Source organism: Mus musculus, chromosome 2 (genome assembly GCF_000001635.26).
Source record: "Mus musculus strain C57BL/6J chromosome 2, GRCm38.p6 C57BL/6J".
NCBI lineage: Eukaryota > Metazoa > Chordata > Mammalia > Rodentia > Muridae > Mus > Mus musculus.
The window spans coordinates 110,055,055-110,070,345 of record NC_000068.7 but is presented as its reverse complement, the minus strand read 5'-3'; the positions used below and the strand labels follow the sequence as shown (position 1 = coordinate 110,070,345).

Below are 15,291 nucleotides of genomic sequence, written 5' to 3'. Positions count from 1 at the left end.
TTAATCAAGATCTCAGATTAATAAATGTCACAAACATAAAACATATTACAAATGTCCATGTCCCACAGTCTTTACCAATTCAAACACTTTTAAAGTTTGGCCTCTGGTCAGCTTGAGACCCAGGCCACAAGAGGAAACCCACCCCTAACACTTCCAGAAGGGCCAGGAACCACAGGATGGACAGCCCAGAAATCTAGGACAGAACCAAACAAAATAGGCAAAAAACAAAAAAAAGTCGATGAAATAATTCCCAAAAATACTCTGTTACACTGGCAGACTAGAATCCATCACAAAAGGTGCTTTGTTGTTTGTTTGTTTGTTTGTTTGTTTGTTTGTTTGTTTGAGGCAAGATCTCACTTCTTAGGCTAGCACAGCTCAGAATTCACTATGTGTCTCAGGTTGTCCTGGGACTCATGGTAATCCCCCTTCTTCAGTCTCTGAAAGATGAGATTACAACCATGTAACCTGTTATGCCAGGCTTTACTAATCATGATAAATACTAATTTATTCTGTTTGTGATCTAAAATGCCTAACAGTCTCTGTAGGGATTTTATAGTTTTTGGATTAATGCATATGTGTATTTTTACATTGCTAAAGAATCATGGTATGAGTACGTTTTCTCTGCTTAAATTAACACTGTCTTGGCCTGTGGTGATGAGTTGCCTCATGGGTCCAGTATAACTACTTGTCTCCTTCCAGTCTAAGGACCATTTCCTTTTGCCTTGTGCCCAAGCATTGCTCTCCTTTGCTGGGACAGCATATCCACCAGATGTTCTTTCCTCTGTGTGTGGCCACTCTGGGAAACTAAACTTTTGCAAATTGATGTGTTTATCATGATTGAAGCTTTCTGGTGCCTTTTATTCTTTTTTCTCCAAAAGGGAATGTTTGTCCTTTATACACGGGAATGTTCATTTTGGGGGGGGGGGGGAGCAGTAGGGCAGAATCTAGGCATAGTATAGACCCACCTGCCAGTGGCTAATACTGTAGAGAAACTTCATTTCTCATTCACTAAAGGCAACAGACCAGCATGCTTCCTCAGAAACAACATAGAATTGTTTTAGTTCCTGGCTCCCATTAAACCATGCCATGCTCCATGCATCAAAATGTTTCTGGGTCTGTTCCCCTCCAGAAAGAGAGAAACAACATAGTATTCAGAAACACAGTTCTTTTTAATTAACCCAGATGGGATTTGTTACTATTCTTCCTCTGGTTCCATAATAAATCTTTATAATTAAATAACAGATACTTGCTAGTCTGATGCATGCAGAAGCCAGGGGGAAGCTGTTCTCAGCACAGAAAAATGGAACAGAGGAGAGATGAGAGGAAAAGATGAGCAAGTTCCTTGGACTTTTTCCCTTAGATAAGTGGAGGTTATATTCAGAGCAGACACTCCATAGCTTGTCTGAGGAGACTTCCTGATCTTGGGCTTCTTGCCTGTTGATTGGTTAGAAAAAAAGAAGGCTGCCAAGGCTTTGGTTAGAATCTGGTACCTAGAGCACAGCAAGGAGATGTACTAATTACAAGTAATAAAAGCTCTTGTTATTAGTGTTTATAGAACACGGTACTAGTCTATGCAATGAGGGAGAGGTGGGCGTGATAAGAAGATGTTCTATGGGACCCACAGATCAAACGGGTTTCCAGTCCATGACCTCATGATGACACCCACTCCTCCAAACTATAAACCATTACTTAACGGCCATCTGGAGATATGTGCTTGGCATAATTTAAAAATATTGATGTTGAGGCTGGCAGATAAGCACTGTGGATCTTGTGCCGTATGAAGAATTCATTAAAAAAAAAAAAAAAAAGCCTATTAGCAGCTGAGGTCACACTGGATAAATTCAGCTGCCAAGAGAATCAGACAGAAGAAAAAGATAAGTAATGACCATGGAAGAGGACCAGGGAAAGGCAATACATCGTGCAAGGCAGAGATTGTCACTACAGAGAAGGTATGCAAGCTCAAGGCCTGCCTGGGTTACAGAATTTCAATATCAGCTTGGGCAACTTAGTGAAATACTGTCACAAAAACTGAAAAGTTAAATCAAAACCATAAATAAGGGATGCTGAGATATAGCTCTGTGGAACACTTGTGTAGCACACAAAAGTCACCTAGATTCAATCCTTCAATCTATGCTATGAAAAAAGAAAGAGAGAGAAGGCAGGAAGTGTGCAGGAATAATCTTGTTGATCGGGACTGACTTTATCCAGTATAAGCAATGGCAGATTGTGCACTCTAGACCTGGCCCCAGATTTACTACTCAAACCCAGAGTTTAATGGTACTTTCCTGTATGAGGATTACTAGAAACACATAGAACCTCATACCTTAGCCTCATACATCATTTCCCTGATGGTGTGCATTACGCATCTGAAATCTGTTCAAGAATGTAGAATTCTCTAGAGACTAAAACTGACCTAGCGAGGAAAAGCTTTGCCACCCTGATTATATAAATACAAACTGCTCAGTCTGTCAGTGTGACTTGTCTGCATATGATTTCAGCGACGACCACGTGGTAGGGGAAGACTATTTCTCCCGTTCTCAGCATATCTTAGTGGCCTATAGTTCCCTGTCTATGAAGGAGGTCCCTGAGATTCCCCCGTTTATGTTAGCATATATGTTGGTGTACTTGTTCAAATCTTGTTTAGGCAGAACACATAAAATTCAAATACAAAATTCCCCACACCAAGTGCATTTCAAGAAAAGACAGTTTGTTGAAATGCTAGTAGGAGAGAGGAAATAGGATTTGATGAGTTTAATGCTAATTTATAATCTTCAAGCCTATAGAACAGAAGTCATGACCTCTAATACACCTAGTTTAACTAAGAAAACAGAAATTGTGTAAATAATTAATTTATCTTAGTTACATAAGAAGAACCAAGTTAGTGGTCTAAAAGCAGTTGGTAATCCATGTAAAATCACGATGGAATAGCAAGAAAAATGTGAAATTCCTCCATCCCTGGAAAATGACTCATTCTTTTCACAAGTAATAATGGGACTGGGTTCCTAGTGATAAGGGGAAAGGGAAAAAATATTTTACTTAGAATCAAAATAGGGGTAGGTTAGTGGTTGGATGATTGCCTAGAAAGAGAAAAGGAAGGAGCAGAAGAGAGGAGAGAAACAGAGGGAGGGATGCAGGAACGGAAAGGAGAGGAAGGAGGGAGGGAGGGAGGAAGAGAGGGGAGAGGAGAGAAAGGAAGAGGAGAGAGGAGAAAAATAGGGAAAGAAGGAAACATTGGCATACAGAATCTCTCTCATCCAATCTCCAGAATGTTGCTGCTTGAAAGATATACTCCTTAACAGAGGAATGGATACAGAAAATGTCGTGCGTTTACACAATGGAGTACTACTTAGCTATCAAAAACGATGAATTCATGAAGTTCTTTGGCAAATGGATGGAATTAGAAAACATCTTCCTGAGTGAGGTAACCCAATCACAAAAGAACACACATGGTATGCATTCACTGATAAGTGGATATTAGCCCAGATGTTTGGAATACCCAAGTAAAATTCACAAACCACATGAAGCTCAAGAAGAAGGAAGACCACAGTGTGGATACTTCAGTTCTTCTTAGAAGGGGGATCAAAATAACCATGGGAGGAATTACAGAGACAAAGTTTAGAGCAGAAACTGAAGGAAAGGCCATCCAATGACTACCCCACCTGGGGATCCATCCCATATACAGTTACCAAACCCAGACACTATTGCGGATGCCAACAAGTGCTTGCTGACAGGAGCCTGATAAAGCTGTCTCCTGAGAGGCTTTGCCAGTGCCTGACAATTATGGAAGTGGATGCTCACAGAGTCCCCAATGGAGGAGCTAGAGAAAGGACCCAAGAAGCTGAAGGGGTTTGCAGCCCCATAGGAGGAACAACAATATGAACCAACCAGTACCCACAGAGCTCCCAGGGACTAAACCACCAATCAAAGAATACACAAGTAGGGACTCAAGGCTCCAGCCACATACGTAACAGAGGATGGCCTTGTGGGACATCAATGAAAGGAGAGGTCATTGGTCTTGTGAAGGCTTGATGTCCCAGTGTAGGGGAATGCTAGGACAGGGAAGTGGGAGTGGATGGGTTAGTGAACAGGGGGAGGGAGGATGGGATGGGGGGGTCAGAGGGGAAATGAGGAAAGAGAATAAAATTTGAAATGTAAATAAAAAATATAATAAAAACTAATTTTAAAAACAAGAAGCTATACTCAAGCGTGCTCACCAACAATAAAAACCTCAAACATGTTTTACAGTTTCTGTAGGAGAAAAAGGAGGCTCTTCTTAATCCTATTTGCAGTGTGTATGCTCTACAAGTCTGCTTTTGCCAGTCTCATTTCTAAAAATTGGACTTCAAAAACATGGTTTTCCAATTATTAATTTAGAAGTTTGAAATTATGACCTTATGATTTTCCATGGGCTCTGAAATCATGACATATTTATTCTTAATTTTCTAAGTCTCAGAAGACCAGATTAGAAAAGGTAGTCCTTATCTTACCAACATTATATGTCAAACTAAAATAGGAAATAGAAATTAAACCACATGGAGCCTACAGAGCCTGTTCCAGACCCACCACCTTGACATCTGAGAGAACCTTAGCAACATGGGGGTCTCAGCTCCATCTCTAGCTCCACTCCCAGAACTACTGCCTACATTTTAAAGAAAGACCCCAGGGATTCCCTCGTCTGTGAAAATATGTTAAGCCCCAATGTTGGCAATGGTGCCCTATTGCTTCTTTTTGGACTTTCTCTGCTTGATAGCTTTACAAAGACTGTGGTGTGAGAAAAATGACTCCGTGCAATCATTAACAGAAGCATTAAGCAAACTGCTTATATTTTTTTTCTAGGAAATGTACTATTATTAGCATAGTTGATCTGAAATAAGAAAAACACAACCTTCAACTTGCTGTGACCCTAATCTGCAGGATTGTGTGTGTGTGTGTGTGTGTGTGTGTGTGTGTGTGTGTGTGAGAGAGAGAGAGAGAGAGAGAGAGAGAGAGAGACAGAGAGAAGAGAGAGAATACCATGATGTTGGCTGGGTAACATGATGTTGGGAGAACCTCGGAAGAGTTGAGGGAGAAGAAACAATGTGATCAAAATATAAAAAAAAATTTAAATCAAAATTTAAACAATAAAAAACATTTCTTTGCATAGCACCCGGTATATGAAACCATGTATTTACTATTTTCTGCCATATTTGTTTTATTGCAGGATAGAATCAAGAGACCTGTAAAGAAGAGAGATCAAGGGTTGAGATTGTAAATACTGATTTTTCAATTTGGTAGTGTCTAGAATCTATGAGTAGACAAAGTTCTGGGCATGTCTGTGGGAATTTTCTAGATTGAGTAAGCTAGGGTGGAAAATCCACCTTAAATACAGAAACACCATCCTGTCAGCCAAGATTCAAGGCAGATGAAAACGAAACAGACAGGCTGGGGAGAAGGCTGGAGTCAGATCCTCAGTGCTCATGTTAGTGCCCGGAGCCTTAGCACACATCTGTAATCCCCGTGCTGCAGAATCAAAGCCAGGAGATCTCTGAGGCTCTCTGTCCAGCCAGATTAGCCAATAGGCCAACCCTGTGTTCAGTCTCAAAGCCATAGGATGCCAAGTGATTGTGGGAGACAGCCATGTCAATTGATGGCCTTCACATACACACTCACACTTGTATGAATACATTCATGGAAAACACAAACTCCTACATATAGTACACACATATGCCCACATTCTCACAAAATAATAATTAATAAATAATGAAAATCAAAAGAGAGGAGCAAGCTAAGTCCCAGCACTCCCTCTCTGCTTCCTGAGTGCAAACACAATGTGAGCAGTGGCCACACTTTCCTGCTGCCGTAACTTCCTCTCCATGATGACTGGCACCTCTGAACTGTGAGCCAAGATAAACAAACCCTTTCTTCCTTGAGTTATTTTTGTCAGGTATTTTTCCATAAAAGTGTGAAACTGATACACAAGTCCACCTTCTCCAAATAAATGTGGGTAAAAACGTCGTAAATTGTAAGAGTTTTGAGCTCCTTCTAAGCATCGTTCTTCTTGGTGTGGTACATGAATCTGGTCACTGGTGTTCCACCCTGCACAAAGAGAGCTCAGTGGACCATGTGTGTGTGTGTGTGTGTGTGTGTGTGTGTGTGTTTGTGTTTTTTTGTGTGTGTTTGTGTGTTTGTTTGCATATATACATATGTACATACGGAGTAGATGTGTGTCTGTCTGAATCAAAGAGAGAAAGAAATGGAACCTGAAAAGGGGATGAATATCCCCAGTATTCTGATTGCCTAACACCAAGTCCAATGTCTTTCACTGTATTATGCCTTTTCTATCAGACTGTCCTGGTTACATACCCTGTCTTGTTACATACCCTGTTATGTAACAGTAATCCCCTTTTAAGTTACCAAGATTCCTCTCATATCAACCCTACCATGACACTTTTGAGGGCTATGGGGGCACCAACAGAAAAGTCAAAGCTAACAACATACTTTCTCTTCTTGCTGGGTATAAAATTTCACGTGTCACAAGGAATAATTTTACTAACAAAAAAATGTTTTTTTGCTGCTTTTGACTTTCTGGTAAGTTCCATTGCTCTATTCTATGCCTCCCATATTTCAAAATTGATTCTCAGGGCTGATGAGATGGCTCAGTGGGTAAAGGAGCTTGTTGCCAAGTCTAGCCACCTGAATTCGAACCCTGGACTTCACATGCTGTGAGAAGAGAACCAACTCCAACAAATTGTCCTCAGTGCACACAGGTTCCATGGTGCATAGACACATACACTGAATTTTAAAACGTAGTAAAAATATTTAAATTGATTTTCTATGAACTAAATTCAAATTCACCTTTAAAAGTTGGAAGGAAGACCGTTAGTAACAAAGGTGTTTTGTTTTGTTTTGTTTTCCTACTTAAAAAAAAGCATCAGTGTGGGACTGGAGAGATGGCTTCCTGGTTAAGAATGTGTACTCATAACTGTATTATTTTTGAAGAAGTGATTCTTCATAGAGGCCTCAAGCTTTCAAGAGTAGATGCCATTGGCTTCTCTCTCCCCTGAGTCCTAAAGCTCCCTCTAGTGACCATGACTATGTGCCAACAACAGATCTGGATAGTAAACACATTCTAAATTACCCTGCTTTAAATAACAGCTTGTGTCTATACTATAGAATCTGTAGCATTTCCACAAATGTCAGCTCATTTAGTACAAGGCTTATGAACTTGTAGTCAATACAGTAAACTGAGGCTGAGAGGTAGTCTGGCCCTGCACAGTTACTTGGCTGGAGGTAAGAAACCAGGGCTAGAAGCAGCCAGATCTTCTGAAGTCCCTCATATTGCGGTCCTGCATTTTCCACAACAAGCATGTAAAGTCACCCATGGATATTCACATAGACTCTGCTATCCGTTCCACTGATAGAAGCACTTTCAAGAGAGTTACAGACATGATTCTTGACTTTCAGGACAAGAATTAAGCACGTCTACTTCCAAAGGATTCTATGCAGTTTCAAGGATTTCTGGATCCTGCAGGATTCCAAGGACTCCAAGTTAAGATTCCCCTCAGCATCCGAATGCAATCTTGTGATACCGAGAAGTTAAGGAAGATGAAATTTGAAGTTCTTTACTCTTCCCCTTAATTATGATGTTTCCCAGACTTATTTAGTTGTCTCTTCAGCTCATACTCAGACCACTTAAAATGATTAAAGAAATTAGTATCTATTTGCTAAGGTTTAAGGGAAAGTGAGTGAATGCTGTCCCCATGGAATCCTAGTGTTCCCACAGGCGTGTCTAAGATTAGCAACAGACTGAGATATTCAAGAAAAGTAGCAATTTGGAAGCATTTCCCCCCTCAAATATAAAAACATACCGCAGTCTAACTGGCTGGTTCAGTCTAACTGAAATGGTGACATCATGAATACAGAATGGCTTTATTCAGTGATGGCAACTCAGTGCTGCTTCGAAATTCCTAGGGCTTTTCAACCTGGTATTTTCAACGGCTGTAGAAAAGCCAGAATGAACAGTCACGGATCACTAATTCACCTAAATATCTGCCCCTCTCCCATGACTTAACTCAAGTTTAGTTTTATTGTGTGTCGGGGGTCGGGTGGGGGGGGGGATGGACTTTTACCATGTGTCCTAAACTAGCCTCCAACTTGCTGTGTGTTCTTCCCAAGTCTTCTCCATAAACAGCCCATTCATTCATGTTCCTAACAGCCCAAGCTGGCCGGAGTGCACATCCAACAAATATTTAATGATTGAATGTATAAATGGTCTTTATTGGGTCAACTTCTCTGGGAGCCTTTTATATCCTTTCCTCTAGTCAACCAGTGGTCCTTCCTTACCTATGGCATTCCCTTAGAACCTTCCACACACAACTTTCCTAATGCCATGACCCTATAATTCCTCATGTTTTGGTGACCCCCCCCCAACTATAAAACTATGTTCAGTGCTACTTCATACCTGAAATTTTGCTGCTGATATTTATTGTGATGTAAATATCTGGTTCAGTCTAACTGAAATGGTGACGTCATGAATACAGAATGGCTTTATTCAGTGATGGCAACTCAGTGCTGCCTCAAAATTTCAATGGTCTTAGACGACTCCTGAGGAAAGGTCAATGGTTGTTAGCCACAGGTAGAGACCCATTGATATAGATACGTGACCATGCTTATAAAAAGGTCTGTTCTCAGACCAGCGAGATGGCTCAGCAGATAAAGGTACTAATCATACAATCCCAAGGACCTGAATTCCATCCCCAGAACTCACAGAAAAAGCTGTATGGGGTGGCATGCATCTGTAATCCCAGCACTCCTTCAGCAAGATGGGAGGTGAGAACAGAATTGCCCATACGATCAAGGGTCAGATTGCAGTAGACAGTACAGCAGCAGAAACAAAGAAGGCAGAAGATGACTCCCCAAAGTCATCCTCTGACTTCCACACGAATGCTGTGGCATATAAGGGCATATGCATGCTTACCCCATCCCAACATACACATGCTAAACTTTTTTAAGTTTTCTTCTCTATTCTATGACTCATTCCTACAGTCTGATTTGGAGGGCAAACATGCCTAAGCAATATAAGCAATAATACCAGCTTTCTTCTTTAAGCCACCTCATACAACCAGCTGAAAACATACCTTCACTTACTCCTGTCCTTTCCCCTTCCTATTCTCGTCCCAGGAGAGATCTCAGAAATAACTATATATTAACATTCCATAGCCTCAAAGATCCTGCTCCACCAATGGAATTGCCTCTTGGTTATGTTTATCTCAACCATTTAAAATCTGCCCCTCCCATGCCTTAAAAATGTGTTATACATGGACAATATGCAAACAATCTATCAAATTAAATAATAAGCTAGGCACAGTGGTGTATACCTGTAATTCCATGCCTTAAGAGATGGATGCTGCTGTGTAAAGTAAAAGTTTCCTCCGAGATGGAAATATGCTATCCTGTAGTGAAGCTTTTTAAACAAGAAGGTAAACTACTCAAAATAACTTCAGGAAATCCCTAAAACTGACCAGATTCACTACCACACCCCACCTCCCCACCCCCAACACCTGCTACCCCAGTGCCAGAGTAAGCAGTAAACATTGCCAAAAGGATTCTCAGATAAGCCACGCTACAGAGAAGGCTCAAACACTGAACAAGCTGCCTGGAAGAAGCAGAAAGCAGCAGCGCTACCTGGGAGAGATTTCTTCCACTTGGGATACCTGGAAAGGACACTCTCCAACCTGTTGAGCTGCCTGCAGGTTGTGCTGTGGGCTCCAGGTTCCCAGCTTTGTGAGCTGTCACCCCATGCTGGGGTGGACTTTGGTAATGTAGCTGTCGTTGAGTCATTTCTGCTCCCATAAGTGACCTTCCCCATATTCTTGTAGGTAATCCCAACAAAACACATTGGTTTACCAAGTTGGATATTGGTAGATCCATACTTTAATCTGCCAAAAGCTTCCTCTCTGCTATGAGCAGATGTGTGTGCTGTGTTTCCCAAGGAAACGTTTGTCACACAACAAATGCAGAAAATAATAAACATGAGGTCATCTTATACAAAATGAATTCAAGGCTAGTCTGGGATATGTGATCCCCTGCCTCATGTTTCCTTGGGAAACACAACACACACATCTACTCACACCAGACAGGGAGCCTTTGACGGATTAAAGTATGGATACTACCAATATCCAACTTGGTGATCCAATGAGCTTTCCTGGGATCACCTACAGGAATATGTTGGAGGCAGGAGGATCAGGAGTTTGAAGGCAGTTACTTATGGGAGCAGCAATGACTCCTGTGCTTTGTTTTGTTTTGTAGAATCATAAATTTTCAAAAATCTTACGTCTGCATTTTCATCCCTCTCCCTCCCCTTTCTCACATGTATGTGTGTGTATTATTGAAATTATAGGAAAGGCCAAACTAAAAGATAGGAAAAGAAAACACAGGCCCTGGAGAATGACCATATTTTAGATGTAAACTCATGTGTCAACCATTCATGGGCCAAAAAAGACAGACACCAAAATCTGCCCAAGAAAAACAGCCTCTGCATAGAATTTAGGACTTACTGGCTCAGTTTCTGTGACAACACCTAAGTACACAGAGTGAGTGGATATGATTATCTGTAACTTACCATGTTTTACTGAGGTGTGCTCATTTGTCTTGCTTCATCGATGGAAAACAGTGGTGGCTGTTTCAGGGTGTCCCTACCTCGAAGTTCAAAGAAGATTTGCTAAAAGACACTTTATCTCCCCTGATTTTATCTATGCATAGATTGAGCTCACCCATGCGTGTGCTGTTTTCTATACCTTTATCCTTCTCCAAAGGATATTTTCATCAATACATATGTTATAAGAAAGAAAAGTATGAAAGAATGACCATGACTCTGCCGTCGTACAAGCAATTCCCCTTCTCTGGCTGCTGACAAGTTTCTATTATTAAATGCCTTTGGAGGATGGGCGCTATGCTGGGTATATGGAAACCCAGTTCTGCTATTAACTAGTAAGGTAGCTTCTCTGTGCTATTTTTTTTCCTGTTGGTAAAAATACTAATAGAAAATACCCATGCGATAGAAAATGCACGAGAGCTTTAAATAAGAGGTACATAATAGACAGCGTCTGCTATACCATTACTTACAGCTATTTAAGTTAGCCACCCTTTGATGTAGAAACAGTGGTTCTAGTTTATAGACAAGAGGATATTTGGCTTGGAACTCCCAAAAAACATGCTGATGCTGAGCAAATGATGGATCAGTTAGAACCTGACCCGTTTCTGCCTGCTTTTGAAGCTCTTTAAGTTTACATTGCCTCTTCAGTCTGATACATTTTCATTCTTACCTTGGATGTAATAACCTGCTTTCTCATCCGTGATCCTGGAAGAATATCAGTGCCCACCTCCTGGATCTATTAGCGTGGGCACTTAATAAACACCATTTCCAGGTTTGTCCTATTGATGTTCCATTCTGAACTTAGCACTACCTTCAGACTTTCCATAGAAGAAAAACCAAAGTTTGGTTGCCCAGTAAAGGAATGACCAGTTTTAACCTCATCTTTCAGAGTGACAGGATCCTTAGACTACAGGTCTTTTTAATCTGTTTAACATTTTATTTCTAAATCTCTCTTTGAACCTCTCTTGGAAAACCCTTAACGTCTTTATGTAAGAACAACAGACTCCAACCACCTGAAATAACAAAAGCGGGGATTTTTAAAGGGAGATCTGTTTGTTCTGGAATACCATGAAAGCAGTCAGCTAATTCAGCAGATTAATAGCTTCAAAGCAGTTCAATTTGACCAACTCCAAGCCAAAACAGCCCTCATGGTCACCATGCAAATGTTATCTAACGACTGGCCTGACCAAAAATCATAAAGCTGCATGTAAGAGAAAAGCATAAAGTGGGGCCAGAGATAATAGGCAACAGTTTTGTGTTTGATTGCTTCAGCAGTTGCTCCGTCTTCTCTTTCTTCAGCTGAGAATTTCAAATGCTTTTCTGAAATTCAGAGGACTTTAACAGGGACTCCGTAAAAATAGTCTTGTCAGAACTAGCAGAACTCTTTACTTTTGCAGGGAACTAAAGACTCAGACAGTATTCAAAGGGCCTACTTAGCCCACATCAGTGTTTGATTGAAAACGTTAGTGGAGGTAACTAGTGGCCTACATAATCCGAAAATAGTTTATTCAATTCTGGAATGTGAGTTGGTATTTGCATTTGATCTTGGATCTATCTGGTGTTCTTGGAATTGGCAGCTAAAACAAAATAGTAAGCTCAAACTGTTTAACTCAACCAGGAAAAGCATTTCCGATCCCCTCTCTACCTTGAACTTGCCCTCACCTCTACCTGTTTGGTTTGTGGAGAAATGAGGAGCAAACTCAGAACTTGACACGTGGCTAGCAAACACTCTACTAATTTAGCTACATTGCTATCTCTAAAGCATTGCTTTAAAATTATTTTATTGTATTCTTGGTATGTGTGTGTCTGTGTGTGTGTGTGTCTGTGTGTGTGTGTATACACATATACGTGCATATGCATGCCTGAATAAGTCAGATGATAACTTGTGGGAGTTGGTTCTTCTACTTACGCATCAAACACTGGTTATCAGGCATGGTGGTAAGTACCTTTATTATTTGAGCTATCTCACTGACCCCACAAAATGTCTAAACATGTAATAAACAGAAGACACAATTTTCCTAGTGAGAAGCCCTTGATTAATTGCCATCTCTTATATCATCTAGAATATGACAAACCTGCATCAATTACTTGCAATCTGCAAACACCCTATGGGGGTTCTTTTGTTTGATGGTTTCATTATTCTGATATATTATTTATTAACAGCTTGCATGTTTAACTTTCAAGAGTCAATGTCTACAACACCTGAATTCAATGCTTTGAAAAGCCTATCTGACCCAGGGCAAGCACAAAACTTTCATAATAGCAGTAAATGATGGCGGAAACTTTTTTAACATTTATAAATACCAGCAAGAACTTCCAGGGTGTAATCCAGTAAATGTTTTCAACTACAACTTTAGGAGTAATACACTTTGTTAACTAATATCTGTATTCTTTGGAGTGACCTATGTGTTGATCTTATGCAATAGTCCTCCTTAATGGTTTTATTTTGTTTTGCCCCAGTAATTCCTAGGACATTTGTTATAAGACTTTTTTTTTTAATATGTGTATGTGAATGTCTATGTGAGCAGATGCTAAGTGAGTGCAGGTGCCCATGGAGGCCATTGGATCCCTTGAAGCTGGAGTTATGGGTGGTAGTGAGTATCCTGGTAAGGGCTCTGGGAACTAAACCCTGATCCTATAGAAGAATAGGAGACACACTTCACTCCAGTCAACCCTCTGGTCTCAGTTTCTAGGATTTTAATTCTTTATTATTAAAACTATATACTAGTAACATTTATTTGTATGCTAATGGCAAAATTGTAACTCTCCAAAAAATAACTTAAATTCTTATTCACTAACATGTACTTTTACTATTTATTTTCCTCCTTACAGCTTACATTCACATTTTAATGTACCTGGATTATTTCAAATTGAGCTGACACAGTGGGTAAAAAAAGGGCCTGTGTTCAGATCCCCAGCACACATATAAAAAGCTAGGCAAGTGTGGTGGCTTGAAGGAAAATGTCCCCCCAGGGACTCGTGGTGTGTTTGCATGCTTAGTCCTCAGGCAATACAGTTTGGGAAGGATTAGGAGATATGGCCTTGTTAGAATAGGTGTGACTTTGTTGGAAGAAGTTTGCTTGTGGGAAATGGGCTTTGAGGTCTCTAAGGCCCAAGCCAGAACCAGAATCTTTCTCTTCCTGCTGCCTACATACCACGATATAAAGCTCTCAGCTACTTCTCCAGCACCATGCCTTCATGCCATCACATTTTCCACCATGATGATAATGGACTAACCCTACAAAACTGTAAGCAAGCCCCCAATTAAATGCTTTCTTTTATAAGAGTTGCATTAGTCACGGTGTCTTTTCATAGCAATAGAACACTAAGACACTATGGTACATATAATTCTAACCTGGGGGACAGAGACAGAGAGATCATTGGTCAGGTAGATTAGTCTAAAACCATCAAGCTTCTAGCACACCAAGAGATTCTGTCTCAAGGGAATAAAGTAGAGAGCAATAGAAGATGACATCTGATGTTCTCTTCAGGCTTTTGCATGTACACACATGGACAAGCACAACCACATACTCCTGTGCCGGTAACACAAACACACACACAGACACACAACTTTTTAAAAGTGTATCATTTCTTAAGCAATGCTTGCCATTCTCAAAATTGAGAATATACAACTCCATGATAACATTTTAAAATGCAGATTTCCAGGTTCTAGTACCACTATATTAGAATGTGAGTTTAGCAATGCAATTCAAGATCCACACTCAAAAACAACACCACAAGCAATTCTGACATAGGTGTTTTGAGACACGTGCATAGAATTTCTAACACACGATAATATATTAATTTGGAATTTAAAAGTATATTACTCGTTCTACCACAAAAGTTTTATTTTCAATTTACTGTCTTACTGTCCATGGTTTAAGAACTATATTAATACAACTAAATACTTTCAAAGTTTTTTAATGTTATAATGCCAAGAAATTAGGTACATTGTAAATTGGTATTTTCTGGTTTGTTAAGCCACTAATTTGAATACTTATACAAATATTACATTTTTTTCTGGACTGGAACATTAAAAAAATAGACACAAAAGCAGATTTTCAGTATGCTTCATAATCCAGTTGAGGAAGCAATATATACCCATACAGAAGTAAAGTCACGTAATTTAGAATGAATGATAAAGTACTATCTGAGGGCTGACTGATGAGGGGTCTTCAGATCTTGAGGACAGGTTGCAGAAGGCCGGAGCAGTGAATCTGTACCTGAGTGACTGTATTCTTGAACTGTCCCAAACATCTCCCAGAGTCCAGAGATGCCAACTCTAATTCAACCTAATGCATCTATAAGATTATCACAGCGTGAGCGCGAAATGTGCATCTTGTTTTGGATTTCAAACTATCTAACCTTTTAAGGTAAAACTAAAAAATAAAAGTAAACCTTATACACAACCAATCAAAAAATGACTAAAGTTGAGAGAGGAGAAATAAAAAAAAAATCTAGTAATGAAGTACATCTTTAGTAAAGATTATCCACAGATTTTTATTAATCATGTCACATGTGGAAGAAAGCTCAGAAAACATGGGAGAATCCCCAAGCCTATAACAAAAATAAAAAAGTTGTGGGGCAGGAGAATACAGTGGGCTGAGCAAGGGGCAGGTGGGGAGCAATAGGCAGTGCTAGGGACTGTAGCTTAAAGA

General features: G+C 40.1%; 1 protein-coding gene across 1 annotated transcript in view; it reads right to left on the bottom strand.

Moving 5' to 3' along the window:
• The window catches only part of Ccdc34 (coiled-coil domain containing 34), a 158,164-nt gene that overhangs the window by 105,317 nt on the left and 37,556 nt on the right, over positions 1-15,291 (bottom strand). The window lies entirely within an intron of this gene.